This window comes from Astyanax mexicanus, chromosome 14 (assembly GCF_023375975.1).
Source record: "Astyanax mexicanus isolate ESR-SI-001 chromosome 14, AstMex3_surface, whole genome shotgun sequence".
Taxonomy (NCBI): Eukaryota; Metazoa; Chordata; class Actinopteri; order Characiformes; family Acestrorhamphidae; genus Astyanax; species Astyanax mexicanus.
The window spans coordinates 3,281,854-3,302,523 of NC_064421.1; the positions used below are offsets into that span (position 1 = coordinate 3,281,854).

The 20,670-nt window shown below is 39.8% G+C and overlaps 1 protein-coding gene across 5 annotated transcripts in view; it reads right to left on the reverse strand.

Moving 5' to 3' along the window:
* The window catches only part of samd4a (sterile alpha motif domain containing 4A), a 75,051-nt gene that overhangs the window by 37,218 nt on the left and 17,163 nt on the right, over nucleotides 1-20,670 (reverse strand). The gene's annotated exons all lie outside the window — the stretch shown is intronic.

A 20,670-nucleotide genomic window follows, 5' to 3' on the forward strand; every position in this document is an offset into this window, starting at 1 on the left:
AGAACATGATGCCAAGATGCATGAAACAAAAACTGTGATTAAAACCAGGGTTATTCCACCAAATATTGATTTCTGAACTCTTAAAACTTTATGAATATGAACTTGTTTTCTTTGCATTATTTGAGGTCTGAAAGCTCCGCATCTTTTTTGTTATTTCAGTCATTTCTCATTTCCTGCAAATAAATGCTCTAAATTATTATATTTTTATTTGGAATTTGGGAGAAATGTCAGTACTTATTTTGTATCCATTATGAATTGCTAATTCAGTAGCTTCTATAATTTGTTCAGTATCAATTTCGAATATCTTTTTTAGTGTGTTCTACAAATTATTCAGTATCCACATAGAATGATGCAGAATTTAATATAAATTATTCACTGTCCACAGTTAACTATTCAGTATGTACTATTAATGATTCAGTATCAACAAAGAATTATTCATTTCCTACTATAAATTATAAAGTATCTACTAGTTCAAATTTTTTATCATGAACAGGTTTACATTACTGAAGTGCTCTACTCTACAGTATATTTTAATCAGTTAAATAAGGCCAGACCAACACAAACAATATTACATTACATTACATTACAATACATTACATTACATTACATTACATTAGGCAGACGCTTTTGTCCAAAGCGACTTACAATAGTGAAGTACAAAAGTAATAGAAGTTAAAGGTAAAAACATCTTTAGATAGGGCCTAAAGGAGGTAGAAGGGAAATAATAGAATAGAGGAGGAAAGGAGGGGAAGAAGGAAGTGAGGTTAGAAGTAGTTAGTGTGTTAGAGGTGTTAGGAGAGTAAGTGCTCTTTGAAGAGCTCAGTCTTCAGGAGTTTATTAAAGATAGTGAGAGATTCTCCTGATCTGGTAGTAGAAGGTAGTTAGTTAGAGGGGTTAGGAGAGTAAGAGCTCTTTGAAGAGCTCTGTCTTCAGGAGTTTATTAAAGATAGTGAGAGATTCTCCTGATCTGGTAGTAGAAGGTAGTTTGTTTCACCTATATAAATAAATAATAGTGAATGGAGCTCTGACTCTGTAGTGATTAAAGTGATGGTGAGCTCTGATAGTGAGCAGGTGAGGCTGGTGTTAAAGCAGGGTGTTGTTCAGACTACTGTTCAGAGCTCCACACCTCACCATCACCTGCCTCAACAGCAGCATCACAGCCCAATAAAGCATCCAGCGCCAAATATGGCCGTCTCCAGCAGCAGCAGCGGCGGCGGCGGCAGGGCCGGGTCGAGCCGTCATTTCTCCCTGCCAGCTGCCGCAGGTCTGTGCCGGGTGTTACTCTATACATATCGGCAGCGGCGGCGGCAGCGTGAGCTATTGAGGCGTGTCTCAGAACGCCCTGCAGCTCCAGCGCTATAGATACACAGGGTCAGGGACGCTGCTGCGACCACAACCACAAATAGAGAGCTTAGACAACAGCGCAAACATCTCCACCAACCTCCACCAATCACATCTATTGATGGAGCATGACGAGTACCGTCTGAGCATGCTCACTAAATTATCACTACACTCATCCCTCACTCCGTTTCATACTGAAAAGATTCAATCAACTTCACAGAATACTCTAGAACGCTACTAATACTATCAATTATTCAGTATTCAGTATTGGTTAATCAATACTTTATACAAATTATTCATTATCTACTATAAATTACTCAGTATCCACAATGAATTATGCATTATCTGCTATGCATTACTCAGTACTCACAAATAATTTTTCAGTACTCAGTATAGATTACTCAATATTTATTATTATTTTTTTTAGTATCTATGAATTATTTATTATCTACTATTTATAATTAACAGTCCACAATTAATTATTTAGTATCCACTTAATCCACTTAATTACTTAGTGTCCACTATTAATTATTTAGTATGTAGTATAGATTATTCAATATTTTACAAAAATTATTCAATATCTCTGATTTATTCACAATCTACTATACATGACTTAATATCCACAATGAATTATTCAGAATTCATATAAATTACTCAATATCTACTATAAAATATTAAGTATACACAATTACTGGATATTAAGTATCCAGTAAAGATTACTCAATATTTCATATAAATCATTCAGTATCTATGAATGATTTACTGTCCACAATGAATTATTCAGTACCTACTAACTTGCTATTAATGCAAAGAAAACAAGTTCATATTCATAAAGTTTTAAGAGTTCAGAAATCAATATTTGGTGGAGTAACCCTGTTTTTTAATCACAGTTTTTTTCATGCATCTTGGCATCATGTTCTCCTCCACCAGTCTTACACACTGCTTTTGGATAACTTTATGCTGCTTTACTCCTGGTGCAAAAATTCAAGCAGTTCAGTTTGGTGGTTTGATGGTTTGTGATCATCCATCTTCCTCTTGATTATATTCCAGAGGTTTTTAATTTGATAGAGAGCTGTATCTGGTATTGGTTCTGCCCTGTCTTCATGTATAATGTATTATAACACAGGATTCAGAAGAAGTGTTACCGTAACCAGATTTATAACCGGTGTTACTCTGGACTGTGATGCTGGCTGAGTGTTTAGAGAGAGACAGGATGTTGTAGAGGCTTAATTCCTGTGTCTTGTTTAGGAGTGTTTAGAGAGCCTCCACGTTTAGAACGAACACACACACACTCACACGCACGCGCACACACACACACACACACACACACGTCACCCAACGCAGGGCTGGGCTCAGACGGAGGGACGACTGTTCAGCCGTGATTAAATGTTCCTCTGGGACGCCTTTTTCTGGCACTTCCATTTTTACAGGCCGGCCGCGGGGCTCCGCTCAGGCTGGAGCACCGCAACAGGAGATCCATTCAGTCCAGCAGCAGCAGCAGCAGAGTAAACCTGACCTCTCATCACTACCTTCTACTCGCTGAGAAATCCCTCACACACTTTAAATCACATATAATACCATCATAATACACTTTCAAATATTTTTTTTTTCTTTTCTTTTCCATTAACCCTTTCAAACCCTGCGTCCATTACAATTAGGGATGGGACCGATCCGATACAATATCGTTATCGGGGCCGATATTGACGTAATTTAACGCATCGGATATCGGGCAAGTGCGTCCGATACGCTTACCGATCCATATTCCAGTCCACAGCTTGAGCTGGACACTAAACCCGCCTTGCTGTTAACTTAAAACACATCACTGATCCGGATTCCAGTTCCACAGTTTACCCTGAACCCCCACAACCTTCAGTCTGCGGCTGACTGTGTAAATTTTCAGATTTGTCCATTTTTGTATCTTGTAACACGTTTCTGATGGTAAAATCCAACTGGCAAAATACAAAAATTGAAAAATCTGAAAATAAAATATACATATATATATATTTTTCCTGAAATTACAATTGTGAGTGGCAGAGATGAAAAAAATAAAATTTGAAAAATGGATGATAACTTATTATAACTTGTACACTGCACTACATTAAAAAAGAAATCATGAGTTTTAACATCCAATTTTCTACTTTTGCATTTAGCCTCAAACGGTCCGAAAATTAAATGAATAAACATTACACTGAATTGATTAAAAAAATTGATTTCAAATTTTTCTGAAATTCCAATTATAAGAGGCAGAGGTGAAAATCGAAAAACTGGGAAAAAAATGTATAAAAAGTCATTTACTCTGCTCTACACTAAATATGAAATAATTAAACATAAAAATAATAAAATTATACATTCCATTTTTTTTTTTCATATAACTTTAAACTTTAAGAAATTTTAACTGATAAACGTTACATTGTCCATTAATAGCCATTAATACTATTAACCACATATTTAATATCATAATTTATATAGTATAAAATGTATTATGTATACTATTGTGTAGTCATAGTTCTAAGCTATTGGGCTACAAAAAAGCTGTTTTAGCCACGAGCTAAAACACTACAATCTACTCACCACAAATTGAGATACAATCCATAAGCTAACATTTTAATCATGATCTAATATTTTAGCCACAACCTAACACGCTACATGCTATAGCACACTAATCACTACACTGAGGTGCAAGCCATATTCTAACATTTTGGCTACAAGCTAACAGGCTACATGCTTAGCCATAAGCTAATCTTGTAAATCACTATCTTATATTTTAGCCACAAGCTAAAATCTAAAATGCACTACATGCTAGTTATGCTACAACATCCTAAATTTCCTTTAAGATCAATAAAGTATCCATCTATCACAATTACAACAAACTGAAACACAAACTATAAGCTAATATTTTAGCCACAACCAAACACGCTACATGTTACCATAGTAACCCCGTTCTGAGATTTAAGCTATAAGCTAATATTTTAGCTGTTTTAGCCACAAGCTAAAACACTACAATCTACTGACTACAAATTGAGATACAATCCACAAGCTAACATTTTAATCATGATCTAATATTTTAGCCACAACCTAACACGCTACATGTTACCATACTAACCCATATTCTAACATTAGTGCCATATTCTAACATTTTAGCTACAAGCTAACACGCTACATGTTACCACACTAATCACAAACTAAGACGTAAGCCATAAGCTAATATTGTAAATCACTATCTTATATTTTAGCCACAAGCTAAAAGCTAAAATGCACTACATGCTAGTTATGCTACTACATCCTAAATTTCCTTAAGGATCAATAAAGTATTTATCTACCACAATTACAACAAACTGAAACACAAACCAAAAGCTACTCTTTTAGCCACAAGCTAACACGCTACATGCTATCACTATAGTAACCCCATACTGAGATGCAAGCTATAAGCTAATATTTTAGCCACAACCAAACACGCTACATGCTACCACACTAACAACCCCCCCACTGCTATTTAACATATCCCCAAATACTATATTTCCCCCGAGATAATGCACTCAACACACAAAAATAATAATAATAATATAATATAGAATAAATAAAAATAGATTTTCAAACTGAACTGAATATTCCTGCATACAGTACATACATAGTTGAGCTGTTTGTAATATTCTGTAAAGGGAAAGTGAGTCAGAAGCTCTGCAGCAGTGATGTGATGCTGTATTTGTGAAAGATGAGCTTTAATCCAGCGCAGGTTATTATAGACATCGCATGACAGGCAGCTGCACACTGGAAACATTCAATCAGGACCAGTTAAGCTCAATCGGAGGCCAGGCTGCTGTTTCTGGCCCAGGCTGCCCCTCATACCTCCTGTCCCAAATTAGCAGCGCAGGTGTGATCCTGTTTAAAACCAGCGCCTCAGCCTGAAGTAACAATTACTCACCAAGTACTAACAAATAATCAGAATAGATCATATATTATTCAGTGTTCATCATGAATGAATCAGCATCCACTATGAATTCTATATCACCTACAAATGATTCAGTCAGAATGATCAATTTTCTATTATAAAAAGACTCTGCATCCCCCACAAATTATTCGGTTTCTAAAAAACTCTGCATCCACTATGAATTATTCAGTATCTACTACAAATTATTATGTCTCTACTATTAAAGACTCTGTGTCCAGTATAAATTATTTACTTTCTACAGTAAAAGAATCTGCAACCACTATGAATTTTTCATTTTCTACTATAAAAGACTGCATCCACTATGAATTATTAAGTCTCTATTACAAATGATTCAGTTTCTACTGTAAATGACACTGCATCCACTACAAATGATTCAGTCCCTACTACATAAGACTCTGCATTCACTATGAATAATTTAGTATCTACTATAAAAGACTCTGCACCCACTATGAATTATTCAGTATCAACAATAAAAGACTGTGCATCTAATATGAATTACTCAGTATCTAATCTACTACTATAAGAGTCTGAATACGCTAAGGATTTGTTAGTATTTGCTACGAATTAATCATTATCTAATTTGACCTATGATTCAGTCTACTATTAAACATATTATTCAATATTTACAACACACTGTTTAGCATCTACTATAAAAGTCTGTATTTATAAGTTTTTAATTACTAAGTAGTGTCCGTATCCACTATGAATTAATAAGTACCCACTGTGAATTATTCAGTATCTAGTACAAATGATTCAGATTCCACTACAAATGATTCAGTCTCTACTGTAAAATAGACATTGTCCACTACAAATGATTCAGTCTTCATTGCAAATGATTCAGTGTGCACTACAGATGATTCAGTATCAACTACAAAAGATTCAGCTGCTTATATACAAGATTCAGCTGATTATATACAAGATTCAGCTGCTAATATACAAGATTCAGTCTCTACTGTAAAATAATCAGCATCAACTACAAAAGATTCAGTATTCAGTACGAGTTATTCAGTATGTATTACAGTGTAAGTGTGAGGTGTTGAGCTATATTTATACTGGTTCAGTAGAGTCATACGGGAGGCGGGTCATGCTGTGACTCGGCTGGGAGAGTGGAGTGATCTGATGGAGTCAGTAAACGTGTTGTTATTATGAAGAATTCACCAGAACACTAATAAGGCTTCATATCCCCCACAATGCACTGCTACAATTACACTCTACAGTTTAGCTGATCTCTGTTCCTCTCTGATTCAATCACTCACTCTCACTCTGTCTGTCTGTCTGTCTCACTGTCTGTGTCTGTCTCACTCTCACTGTGTCTGTGTGTCTGTCTCACTCGCCATCCGTCTCTTCTGCAGCTCTTCTTCCCTCGCTCCACCCCTCTGCTGGTCTGGTGATGAAGGGAGCAGGACGCTAATACAATAGAGCAGCTCATCTCTGGACTTCTGACTTCCGATATAACCATCCCCCCCGTTCACTTCGCACACTCGCGCGCACACTCGCGCGCACACTCGCGCGCACACTCGCGCGCACACTCGCACGCACACTCGCACGCACACTCGCACGCACACTCGCACGCACACTCACTCGCACACTCACTCGCACACTCACTCGCACACTCACTCACACACACACTCACACACACACTCACACACACACTCACTCACACACTCACACACACACTCACACACACACTCACTCACACACTCACTCACACACTCACTCACACACTCACTCACACACTCACTCACTCACACACTCACTCACACACTCACTCACTCACACTCACTCACACACTCACTCACACACTCACTCACACACTCACTCACACACTCACTCACACACTCACTCACACACACACACACACTCACACACACACTCACACACACACTCACACACACACTCACACACACACTCACACACACACTCACACACACACTCACACACACACTCACACAGATGGAAGTGAGTGTCTACCTGTAAATAACTCTATATATGAACAGAATACTAAACCCAAATTAACAATAATATAGTTAGTGGATAGTGAGTGTATCTACCTGTAATTAACACTATATAAGATTATTATTGTTTATTTGGGTTTAGTATTCTAATGGTATATAGAGTTAATTGCAGATGGACACTCTCACTGACCACTGACTTTAGAATACTAAACCCAAATAAACAATAATAAAGTCAGTGAGGGTCAGTAAGAGTGTCTACCTGTAATGAACTCTATATACCATCAGAATACTAAACCCAAATAAACAATAATAATCTTATATAGCGTTAATTACAGGTAGATACACTTACTATCCACTAACTATATTATTGTTTATTTGGGTTTAGTATTCTGATGTTATATAGAGTTAACACTTTATTACTTTAGAATACTAAATTCAAATAAACAATAATAAAGTCAGTGTTCAATGAGAGTGTCTACCTGTAATTAACACTATATAACATTACAATAATAAACCCAAATAAACATTAATAAAGTCAGTTATCAGTAAGAGTGTCTACCTGTGTTTAACGCTGTTTATTTGAGTTTATTCTGATGTTATATAGAGTTAAAAAAAAGGTAGACACTCTCACTGACCACTGACTTTATTATTGTTTATTTGGATAAGTATTCTAATGTTATATAGAGTTAAGCTAACACGCTACAAGCCACCACACCACAAGCCCCAACATTGGAGATCTGTGCAAGTGCAGTAGCCATAACAAGCTGGAAAATTATAATTTTTTTGTACATTTTTGAGCCAAACTTTTTGTCAGATTTTAATAGTGACATAAAAATGTGATGAAAAAGAGGAGATGAAATAGTATCGAGACCTTCGGTTTAGAGATAGCAACTAATATATTTTAATATATCTGATATCTAACCCCAAACACTAAATTTCCCCTGAAACATATTGCACTCAACATTATGAATATTTGTGTAAAATAAACCCAAATAAAATCAGTGGTCAGCGCTCGCTCTCACTTCTGTAGTCTGCTTTAGTCTCCCTTAGACACGGTGTAAATATAGAACAAAAGGGCAGAGCTCAGAGAGTGGTCATCAGCATGACTCAGAGAGAGAGACAGAGAGAGAGACAGAGAGACAGAGAGAGAGACAGAGAGAGAGAAGAGAGAGAGAGAGCGAGAGCGAGTGAGAGAGAAAGCAAGAGAGAGAAAGAGAGAGAGAGAGAGAGAGAGAGAGAGAGAGAGACAGAGAGACAGAGAGAGAGAGAGAGAGAGAGAGCGAGTGAGAGAGAAAGCAAGAGAGAGAAAGAGAGAGAGAGAGAGAGAGAAGAGAGAGAGAGAGAGAGAGCGAGTGAGAGAGAAAGCAAGAGAGAGAAAGAGAGAGAGAGAGAGAGAGAGAACGAGAGCAGAGAGAGAGAGAACAAAATGAATCAGTGAATCATGTTGAGGGTTGGGGGGGTCAATGTGAGGGGAAAGCCCTGTTTTTAGTGAGCGTGGCTCTGATTCAGTGTTGGTGACATCACTGACCAGCCATAACATTAAAACCACCTGCATAATACTGGTTCTGTGCTTCTAGTGCGGCCAAACAGCTCTGATGCACCGAGGCACGAGCTCCTCAAGACCTCTGAAGATGTTCTGTGGTATCCAGCACCAAGACTATCTTTACAGCAGGACCCTGAAAGTCCTGTAAGTTATGAGGAGGATTATCACCAACCCAACCTTTTCACTCCCAACTCTCTTATTCTATCGGCACGGTGGCTTAATGGTTAGCATATTTGCCTCCTAGCATTGGGGTCTTGGGTTCAAGTCCCTATCTGGGTGGAGTTTCCATTTTCTCCCTGTGTATGTGTGGGTTTCCTCCGGGGACTCCAGTTTCCTCCCACAGTCCAAAAACATGTAGATCTGGTAAATTACCCTAAATATACTCTAAATTGCCCAGAAAAATGGAATACCCTAAATTAATCTGGTAAATTGAATACTTCAAATTTTCTGTGTATGTGTAAAGTGTGTGGTATGTAAGTTTGTGTGTTTGTGTAAGTGTGTGTGTAAATGTATGGATGTCCTGTTCTGGGTGGATGCTGTAGTGCTCCATGTGGACAGTGGTTTCCGGTTGAGAGTACGCTGTGTGCTATTGGCTACCGCTTCTCACCGGTGTGTTGATGAGTGTTGATGTGTAATGTGTTTGTGTGGTAAACGTGTAACATGTAAAGCGTCCTTGGGTTTTCTAGAAAGCGGCTATGTATGTTGAACTTCATTCATTCTACACATCTAAAGACCGGTTCATTCGGTATACTGGAGGAGACTTTTAAACCGGCAGAAGCACACAGTGTAGATTAGTGCCCCTAAAGAAGACACACAGCTCGCTAGATAACGCTAGCCAGTTAGCATAACAAGCTAACATACTGGATTTAGACATGAATACAGACTGAAAAAAGCGCAATTGATCCACAGCTCGGAGAAACGTTCCTCTCGTTCTCCAGATGAGCCCTAATTGTGGCTAATTTTAATACTGTAATGCCTCTAATGTTTCAGAAAAACATTATAAACTGATATTTTTTAAACATGTGCCTGACTTGTGTAATAGAGCTTTTGAAAAATAGTTTTATATTTTAATAGTTTTTAAATACTTTAATACTGATTATTTTAGGTCCATTTATAGTGTTTATGGAACAATTTTAAAAGGAAGCCTTGTTAAAGTTGTCGGTATTTCTTTTTCTAAGGACAAATAAAGTCTGATTTCTTCATATATTGTGTAATTTATTTTGTGGGACAAAGTAAAACCCAATAGCAATCAAAGCCAGGGGCGTCGCCTGGCCTGGGCTTCCGGGGCTTAAGCCCCGAATAATTTTACAGGAGCCCCGAATCGTTTCGCACAGCTCAGCTGTATTATTAATGAAGATACAGGACACTGTCTGGCGTTAAGAGATTTTCCATTCACACACAATCACGGAGCCAGTTCAAGGATAAAGTTCCGCCTTTCAGGAGAAACAGCCAATCAGCTTGCTGGTACTGAGGAGAGCTGATGTTAAAACACATCTGGATACACGGATTTTTTTCTAAAAGAAAGATAACGGTAGGCTGGTTAAAAAAATTTGTTTCTGAAACAAAACACAGAGATTAAACCCACTGTGTGCTTAATAAATTACAGCCGGTGACAGTCAGTTAGCTTAACTTTAGAATTAGCTAGCTTAGATAGAAAGTCAAGGTTTGAGAAAAAAAAAAAAACGATATGTTTAACTTGCCCTGATGTGCCTGATCAGCCAATAACTATTTTATTTTAAAATTGTTTTATTCATTTAGGATTGCAGGACTTACTGTAAGCTATATTTAACGAAAATGAATTTAGCTAACCAGTTAGCTAGAAGCTGGATGTTGTGGATATTCAGAATTTAATATTATAGTTAGTTTAGTTAGAGTTTCTTAACCCTGATCTCTGCCCTAAAATTGTATGTTTTTCACCGGATCCAACTGATCAGCTAATAAACTATACATTATAGCGTTAAAGATTATATATCAGGATACTTATTGTAATTATACTACTATGCCAGCAACGGGTGCAGCTTAGAGCAGCTGAATTCAGCATTTGACAGGAAGGAGTTTCCACAGAGCTTTGGGTAAAAACTGCATTCCTTAGGAAAAGAAAGAAACCCACAGTGACGGAGGAGAGCTGTTCACTGGACACATGATTCCTTTGTTCTAAATATAGATCCTTCACATCACAGCCCAACACCATCGAGTTACAGATAACGCCCTATTTTTACATCATCATCACCACTGAACACATCCAGCACAAAAACACACCTTTAAACATGGGGTTGTACATTATACAGTAATACTATATCTCACTGTCTGGTCAGTAAGTGTTTATTTTCTCAGTAAAACACTAATATTAAAATAAGTTATAATAAAAACAAATTATATTCATATAAATAGCAGTGTTTTTCCATCACTGTGTTCACTGAAACATCTCAACACTTTCCTCATGGAGTCTAGTGTTATTTGTAGTTCTCATTATCAGGGGTGGGACAATCGTTTGGGTCTGATAATAGTGGGTGCAGGTGAATTATGGGAGTTGTAGTAAGAGCTGATAATAGTGGGTGCAGGTGAATTATGGGAGTTGTAGTGAGGGCTGATAACAGTGGGTGCAGGTGAATTATGGGAGTTGTAGTGAGGGCTGATAATAGTGGGTGCAGGTGAATTATGGGAGTTGTAGTAAGAGCTGATAATAGTGGGTGCAGGTGAATTATGGGAGTTGTAGTGAGGGCTGATAATAGTGGGTGCAGGTGAATTATGGGAGTTGTAGTAAGAGCTGATAATAGTGGGTGCAGGTGAATTATGGGAGTTGTAGTAAGAGCTGATAATAGTGGGTGCAGGTGAATTGTGGGAGTTGTAGTGTGGGTCTGATAATAGTGGGTGCAGGTGAATTGTGGGAGTTGTAGTGAGGGCTGATAATAGTGGGTGCAGGTGAATTATGGGAGTTGTAGTGAGGGCTGATAATAGTAAGTGCAGGTGAATTATGGGAGTTGTAGTGAGGGCTGATAATAGTAAGTGCAGGTGAATTATGGGAGTTGTAGTGAGGGCTGATATTAGTGGGTGCAGGTGAATTATGGGAGTTGTAGTGTGGGCTGATAACAGTGGGTGCAGGTGAATTATGGGAGTTGTAGTGAAGGCTGATAATAGTGGGTGCAGGTGAATTATGGGAGTTGTAGTGAGGGCTGATAATAGTGGGTGCTGGTGAATTATGGGATTTGTAGTAAGGGCTGATAATAGTGGGTGCAGGTGTATTATGGGATTTGTAGTAAGGGCTGAAAATAGTGGGTGCAGGTGTATTATGGGAGTTGTAGTGAGGGCTGATAATAGTGGGTGCAGGTGAATTATGGGAGTTGTAGTGAGGGCTGATAATAGTGGGTGCAGGTGAATTATGGGAGTTGTAGTGAGGGCTGATAATAGTGGGTGCAGGTGAATTATGGGAGTTGTAGTGAGGGCTGATAATAGTGGGTGCTTATTTTTTCAGTTTTTCTACCAAGTCAGGATAATTGTTCCGAAACTGTCCGAAAACAAACTCTTACACACATAAAAACACACACACCCGTCACTGTACCAGCGCTGTGATCAGGTGTAGAACGAGAACCAGCAGCAGCAGTAAAGCTCAGTGTGTACGTCTCTGTGTATAAAGTTCACGCAGTGACCGAGTGACCGTCTCTCTCACACACACACAAACAAACACACACACTGTTAGCACTACAAACACCACACACACAAAGACACACGCAGCAGCGTCAACCCTGTTTATAGTTGTTGAGTCAACACAACAAGGACTCAGCCTGTTCCCACACACCACCGCACACAGCCAAACTACCAACACACACTGCCCCCAAACACACACACAGCACCGCACACACTACTACCAACACACACTGCCCCCAAACACACACAGCACCACACACATAGACAAACACCCAGTTAACACTTTTCCAATACACTACTTCACAGATGTTATACACTACACTACAATCTTTATTCACTTTACTATACAGTACACTTAATAAACGGCCTACAAATATTAAATTACCAACCACCAATATCCAATTAGCAATCATCTGAACTTTAAATCCAATCACCAACCACCAATCACCAACACTCAGTCCCAATCCACTTATATCCAATCATCATATTCCATCACCCATTCAGCAGATTTCTGTTTTTATAACTCAATAAATCACCATATGAATCAATAAGCTTATAGTACATTACAGAGATAGACTGATAGATTAATATAGAAAGAGAGAGAGAGAGAGAGAGAATGAGAGAGCGAGAGAGGGAGCAGGGTGGAGTAGTGCTCTCTCGCTCGGAGCTCCAGCTCAGCTGTGTGGAATGTGCTGCATGCCGCAGGTCCAGCAGAAGAATGGAAGAATGCACAGTTTTCCGAACGGAGCTGAACTGCAGCCCAAAACCCGGCCTGCTACTGCTGCTGCTACACACACACACACACACACACACACACACACACAAATACTTTCTCTTTGACATCACTGCCCGGCCAGTATAACACACACTACCTTAAACGGACTAATGCGATCAGCAGAGTGGCGGACTGAAGCTGAGGAAAGACAGACAGACAGACAGAAAGACAGACAGACAGACACTTTCATAACTACAGACGTAGTACAGAATAATTAATAGATCTGAGTGCGGTGGTTTCCTCTGGATTAGGTACACTATAGGACACTAAATCACACTACAAGACAAAACTGTACACTACATTAAACTGCAGAACACAAAAGAACACTATAGGACACAACATACTAAAGGACACTACAATCCACAACTGGACAGGGCAGCACACAATCACACAAAAGGACACTACAGCACACTAGAGACATCACAAGTACGTCACAAAAAGTGACACAGCAGAACACAAAATGACATCTCATCACACTAAAGGACACTACAATCCACAACTGGACACTGCAAAACTGTACACAACCGGACATCACACTATAGGACACTACAGCACACCATGAATGAACCCTACAGGACAAAAAACACCACCACATCACTTCACAGGACATTACTGCACACTATGGGACACAGCAGAACACTACAGGACAATACAATACACTAAAAACATAAATGGACACAGATGGACACACACTACTTGAATCTACATCACACCACAACAAACTGCGTCAGGAGAATACTACAGAGCACTACAGTACAGTAAATGGACACAAAAAGACACTAATACACAGGCGCCGAGTGGTCCAGCGGTCTAAAGCGCTGCCACTATGAGCAGGAGGTCGCCGGTTCGAACCCCAGCTCATGCAGCTTTGCCATCAAGCTGCCGGCGTTAGAGGGAGCAAAATTGGCCCTGCTCCCTCTGGGTGGGTAGATGGCGCTCTTTCCCCACATCACTCCTAGGGTGATGTCTGCAGCACAGGGCGTCTGTGAGCTGATGTACCGGAGCCGAGCCGCTGCGCTTTCCTCCAAGCGCGCTGACTGCTCGGCAATGCTGCATCAGCAAGCAGCTCGAAAAGAAGCGGTGGCTGACTTCACATGTGTCGGAGGAAGCACGTGTTAGTCTTCACCCCCCTGGTGTGTTGGGGCATCACTAGCCAGTCCTAATGAATGGCTGTGTAAATTGGGGAGAAAATGGGAAAAATTAGAAATAAAATTATAAAAACAACTAACACTAATTTTATTACCAGAACCTACATCATGTTTCATCACGCGTTTGGAATCAACATACTGCATAACACAAAGGACACAAGAAGACACAGCACAGTATGGGTCACTACAGGACGAAAAAGGACACTATATTACAATACAGGACACAACAGAAACACACAGATATACAGGCCATTACTTCAGACTCCAGGAAACTACATCATACTCCAGGACATACAATCAAACTACAGGGCACGGCCTCACACTATGAGACATGGCATCTTTGAAAACAATACAGGACACTAATTGTGAGACAACATTACACTATGGGACACTACATTACAAAACAAGACACTACATCACATAATAAGACGCAACATAACACTCAAGGATACATCATATTGTAAGACACATCAACACACTATGGGACATAACATAGCACTCCAGGACACTGCATTATGAGACCACACTGCAGATCACTACATCACCCTATGGCCATTAACACACTATAGGCCATTAAATCATACTACGATACACAAGATCACACTGTGGGACATTACATAACACTATGGGACACTGCATCACACTCCAGTGCACTGCACAACACTCTTCATCACATTATGAGAGACAAAATCAAACTCGATGACACTACATCACATTATGAGACACAGTATCACACTCCAGTGCACTACATCAAATTATGAGACACAATACCACACTATGGGACACTACAGAACACTCCTGAGACACATCACACTATGGGACACTACGGGACAGTGCATCTGTAGCGCATTTTATCACAGAACTCTCTACACTCTAGGTCTCTGGAAAGACATGCAGTATTATTATAAACTCAAATCTGAATGACGGAGTGTGTTACTCTGAGGGACAGTGCTGTGTTGTAGTAGTGTGTTACTCTGAGGGACAGTGCTGTGTTGTAGTAGTGTGTTACTCTGAGGGACAGTGCTGTGTTGTAGCAGTGTGTTACTCTGAGGGACAGCGCTGTGTTGTAGTAGTGTGTTACTCTGAGGGACAGCGCTGTGTTGTAGTAGTGTGTTACTCTGAGGGACAGCGCTGTGCTGTAGTAGTGTGTTACTCTGAGGGACGGTGCTGTGTTGTAGTAGTGTGTTACTCTGAGGGACGGTGCTGTGTTGTAGTAGTGTGTTACTCTGAGGGACAGTGCTGTGTTGTAGTAGTGTGTTACTCTGAGGGACGGTGCTGTGTTGTAGCAGTGTGTTACTCTGAGGGACAGTGCTATGTTGTAGTAGTGTGTTACTCTGAGGGACGGTCCTGTGTTGTAGTAGTGTGTTACTCTGAGGGACAGTGCTGTGTTGTAGTAGTGTGTTACTCTGAGGGACGGTGCTGTGTTGTAGTAGTGTGTTACTCTGAGGGACGGTGCTGTGTTGTAGTAGTGTGTTACTCTGAGGGACGGTGCTGTGTTGTAGTAGTGTGTTACTCTGAGGGACGGTGCTGTGTTGTAGTAGTGTGTTACTCTGAGGGACAGCGCTGTGTTGTAGTAGTGTGTTACTCTGAGGGACGGTGCTGTGTTGTAGTAGTGTGTTACTCTGAGGGACGGTGCTGTGTTGTAGTAGTGTGTTACTCTGAGGGACGGCGCTGTGTTGTAGTAGTGTGTTACTCTGAGGGACGGTGCTGTGTTGTAGTAGTGTGTTACTCTGAGGGACGGCGCTGTGTTGTAGTAGTGTGTTACTCTGAGGGACAGCGCTGTGTTGTAGTAGTGTGTTACTCTGAGGGACGGTGCTGTGTTGTAGTAGTGTGTTACTCTGAGGGACAGCGCTGTGTTGTAGTAGTGTGTTACTCTGAGGGACGGTGCTGTGTTGTAGTAGTGTGTTACTCTGAGGGACAGTGCTGTGTTGTAGTAGTGTGTTACTCTGAGGGACGGTGCTGTGTTGTAGTAGTGTGTTACTCTGAGGGACAGTGCTGTGTTAAATCAGAGCGCGGTGAGCGAGCGGACGCTGGCGGCTCTAATTTTAGCCGGGGGGAAGAGCGGCTGAACTCCAGCGTACGCTTTTCTTCCCCTCTTCCTTCCAGTCGGGTCTATTTGTGAGCTGTAATCCTGCGCCGCTGGAACACCGGCGTGGGCGTACCGGCGGCTACGCGCTGAAACACTGCACAACCAACAGGGAAACACCTGCTTCTGCCAGTAACAGCAGCAGCCGCAGCCACGCCGGCACCCATCACCTCACTATTGTTCCAGCCTGGAGAAGAAGAGGACAATACGGCCATATGCCTGAGATATGATAATATCTATAACAGCATGTCCGTGGATCCTTCTCAATTCACTCTGCTTGATACCAAAAAAAAAGCAAAAACCATCACCGAACAGACTGAAATCAAAGGGTATAGATGAGTATAAAATTATTTGAAAGTGTAAAAATTAGCGCTGCAACGATTAGTCAATATAATCGACAATGTCGATTATTTAAATTTGTGGACTAATCGTTAATTTGTAACAGTACTGTATTACATAAAGTTTTGGAGACAGAACCGCAATGGCAGATGGGTAAATGTCTCACTCGCACGGTTTACACTCAACTTAATCTCCAAAAAGTCTCCAAAAGTGCCCAAACACAACAGATCACATATTTACTCACTAAATATCAAACATCCAGACATTTAAATGCCTTTTAATCTCATGTTCAGCTGTTTCTCCTATCGTTTTTAGAGATGGAGGACATGGCAGAAATAATAGTTGACTAATCGACTAATCGAGAAAATAATCATTAGATTAGTCGATAGCGTGGGCTTTGATTTATTTTAGCAAAGTCAAACCCGCTCTTACACCTTTGGGTAATTGTGCTGCAGGACCCATAAAGAACCTGTAGAACCTCCTCCATACCCAAATGTCTCAATCTCATCTTATATCGACAATAGAGGATCCAACAGGGTCTAAAAAAGGCTGCAACGATTAGTCGATATAATCGACAACGTCGATTAATTAAATTTGTCGGATACAAATTTTATTGTCAAATAATCGTTGATTTGTAACAGTACCGCATTAAACAAAGTGCTGGAGACAGAAGAAACTTGGTCTGTGTCTCCAAAAGTGCCCGAACACAACAGATTACATATTTATTCACTAAATATCATTACTCTCCACGTTTAAACAACATGTGGACATTGCAATAAATGCTTTTTAAATCTCATGTTTAGCTGTTTTCCTGTTGTTTTTAGAGATGGAGGACATGGCAGAAATAACCGTTGACTAATTGACTAATCGACTAATCGAAAAAAAAATGTTCAGCAGATTAGTCAACTACCAAAATAATTATTAGTTGCAGCCCTATAGTAAAAAAAAAAAAAAAGGGTATAGATGGATATAAATTGGTATAAATGTGTACAGACAGGTAAAGCTGGATAGAGCTCTGGGAAAAAAAATATAAGAGAGCGCTTAAAAATGATGAGTTTCTTTGATTTTACCAAACTAAAATATGGAAGATAGATGATGACAAGCCATCAAACCAAACTGAACTGCTTGAATTTTTGCACCAGGAGTAAAGCAGCATAAAGTTATCCAAAAGCAGTGTGTAAGACTGGAGGAGGAGAACATGATGCCAAGATGCAGGGTTATTCCACCAAATTTTGAATTCTTATTTGAGGTCTGAAAGCTCTGCATCTTTTTTTTTTATATTTCAGTAATTTCTCATTTTCTGCAAATAAATGCTCTAAATGACAATATTTTTTGTCAGGGGGACAAAAGGAATGTTTTTTCAGAGTTTCAACTAAGAATTAAATTACATTCAATGAACATTTAGTTGAAGGGCATTGGACCATCTACGAAGCAGTGTAGCATATCATAGCATAGTGTAGTGTAGTGGATAACAACAGTAGACTTGGGTAGTAGACCGATTCACCAATGAGAATTAAAACACCAATGACAGTCCTTGGGCAAGACTCCAAACTCTACGTTCTCCTTCCTGTGTAACCACATATTTACACTCCAGCTCTGAATATGAGATTTGGTAAAATGCCATAAAATCAATATATCAAAATATCTCTAAAATTTTAACATTTCACCCAATCAGCAGTGTGTAAACCTGTCAGAGGCCCCGAACCCCGCCGGTGAGCCGTCAGACAGGAAGTTCTGCTCCAACCTGACGAGTGTGAGGACTGTAACACTGAGTGTGTGTGTGGATAAGGGAATTTCTGGTCTACCTGTGGAAGTGTGTGTGGAGGTCCGGCTGTTTGTGCGGTACAGAAAGTTATGTGAGGAATGCGAGCCTCCAGTCTGCGGATTTGAGAGCCGATGGCTCTATTTAAGGAAATGGCTGGGCCTCAGGATCCCGCCGCTCACCCCTCGTCCTCATTTACAGAAAAGTGAGCTGTATTTTCCTCTCTGGAAGAAAGCTTTATTTCTGTACCTGCTGAGAGACGAAACACACTGCGGATTCCTCCTCTGAGCGGCTTCTACAACTACAGACAGATTTCTAAGGTTTTACAGTAGATAACGTGTAGAAAATTAAGATCTACTCCCACATTGAGCTCAGTCCATTCGGCCTGAGGTCCTTCACAGCTTCAAATCAGCACTTTAAAATGTGAAACTCATTATATACATGTATAACACACAGATTTATTATGGTTTACAGCCAATGAAAATTCAAAAATCAGCGAAAATTAGAATATTATATAAGACCAGTTGGTACTTTTAGCAGTGTGGGCAGTGTGCCAAGACCTGCTGGAAAATGAAATCCGCATCTCCATAAAAGTTGCCATAAAAACTGCACTGACTTCAGACTTGATAATAAAACCCAGTGGATCAACACCAGCAGATGACAGACATGACTCTCCAAACCATCACTGATTGGTGGAAACTTCACACTAGACCTCGAGCAGTTTGGACTGTGTGTCTCTCCACTCTTCCTCCAGACTCTGCTCCCTTCATTTACTAATGAAGTGTAAAATTTACTGATGATCAGTGATGGTTTGGATATAGAGACATGTCATCTGCTGGTGTTGGCAAGGGACAGTTTTCTTGGTACCAGTCAAAAGTTTGGACACCACTTAAATTCAGTGTTTTTTCATTATTTTAAAATGTTCTGCATTGTAGATTAATACTAAAGTCATCCCATCTTGTTTAGATGATCAGTTTTGAACATCTCTGCTGGATTTTCTCAGTCAGCTTTATGAGGTAGAGTCTCCTGGAATTCAGTTAAGCTTTCAGTTAACAGCTGTGCTGAACTCATCAAGAGTTAATTACTTGAATTTTAACGTTAGTTTGAGAGCATCAGTTAAAGTAAAGTAGTGAAGAGGTAGAGTTACAGGTATACAGTGAATAGTGAATATTTGAATAATGTTCTAATCCAGATTATGAGAAGAAACAACTACTCAACTAAATAAAGAAAAACTACAGTATCATCAAGTGCAGTCACCAAAGACCATCAAAAACATTATGATGGTGAAACTGGCACTCATCAGGACTGAGTTACCAGCCTCAGAAACAGCAAGTTAACATACAGCTCCACAGATAAGAGCATCTAAATACTTCTTCACAGAGTATATTTGGTTTGTTTAACACTTTGAAGTTACTACATGATTCCTTATGTGTTGCTTTATAGTCTATATAAAACACATATACATTGGATATAAGGAGAACACTAGATGGATATGTGCATGTATATATAAAACGCATATGGCATAATAACAGTGTGTATCATTGTGATTCATACTGCAGTATATAATTAAAGCCAGTAGTCATTCCTTTCCATAGTGTGTATATATATGTCTGTGTGTGTGTGTGTGTGTGTGTGTGTGTGTGTGTGTGTGTGTGTGTGTGTGTGTGTGTGTGTGTGTACACTAGTGTAAGCGTTGAGCGTGCAGAAACAGCTCAGGCTGAGAGAAACAGTAGCTACAGAACCGGTCTGACTGTGTGGGGTTTCTGAGTGCAGCAGAAATACTGCAAATTTCAGTCAGAATTTACAGCTGAGGATTGGTTATTATAACAATATGCAAATTAATGTACAGTTATTGATAAAAAAAAAAAAATGTACCACGTAATGTTATACTGTATGCAAGCAGGCAGATATGTCAATAATTACAAGTGTGATCTAATTAGGCGAAAAAGAGAGTAAAAAGAATACTGGCACAGCTCGCAAGCTAACGCTAGCCAGTTAGCATAACAAGCTATCACACTGGAGTGACAGTAGCTCAGTTCTGTGAAGTCAAAAGCTCGTCGTGCTGCCTGGAAAGAAATAAGAACAGCACTTTATCTGAGGAGCTCCTGCTGCTGTTCCTCACTGTAT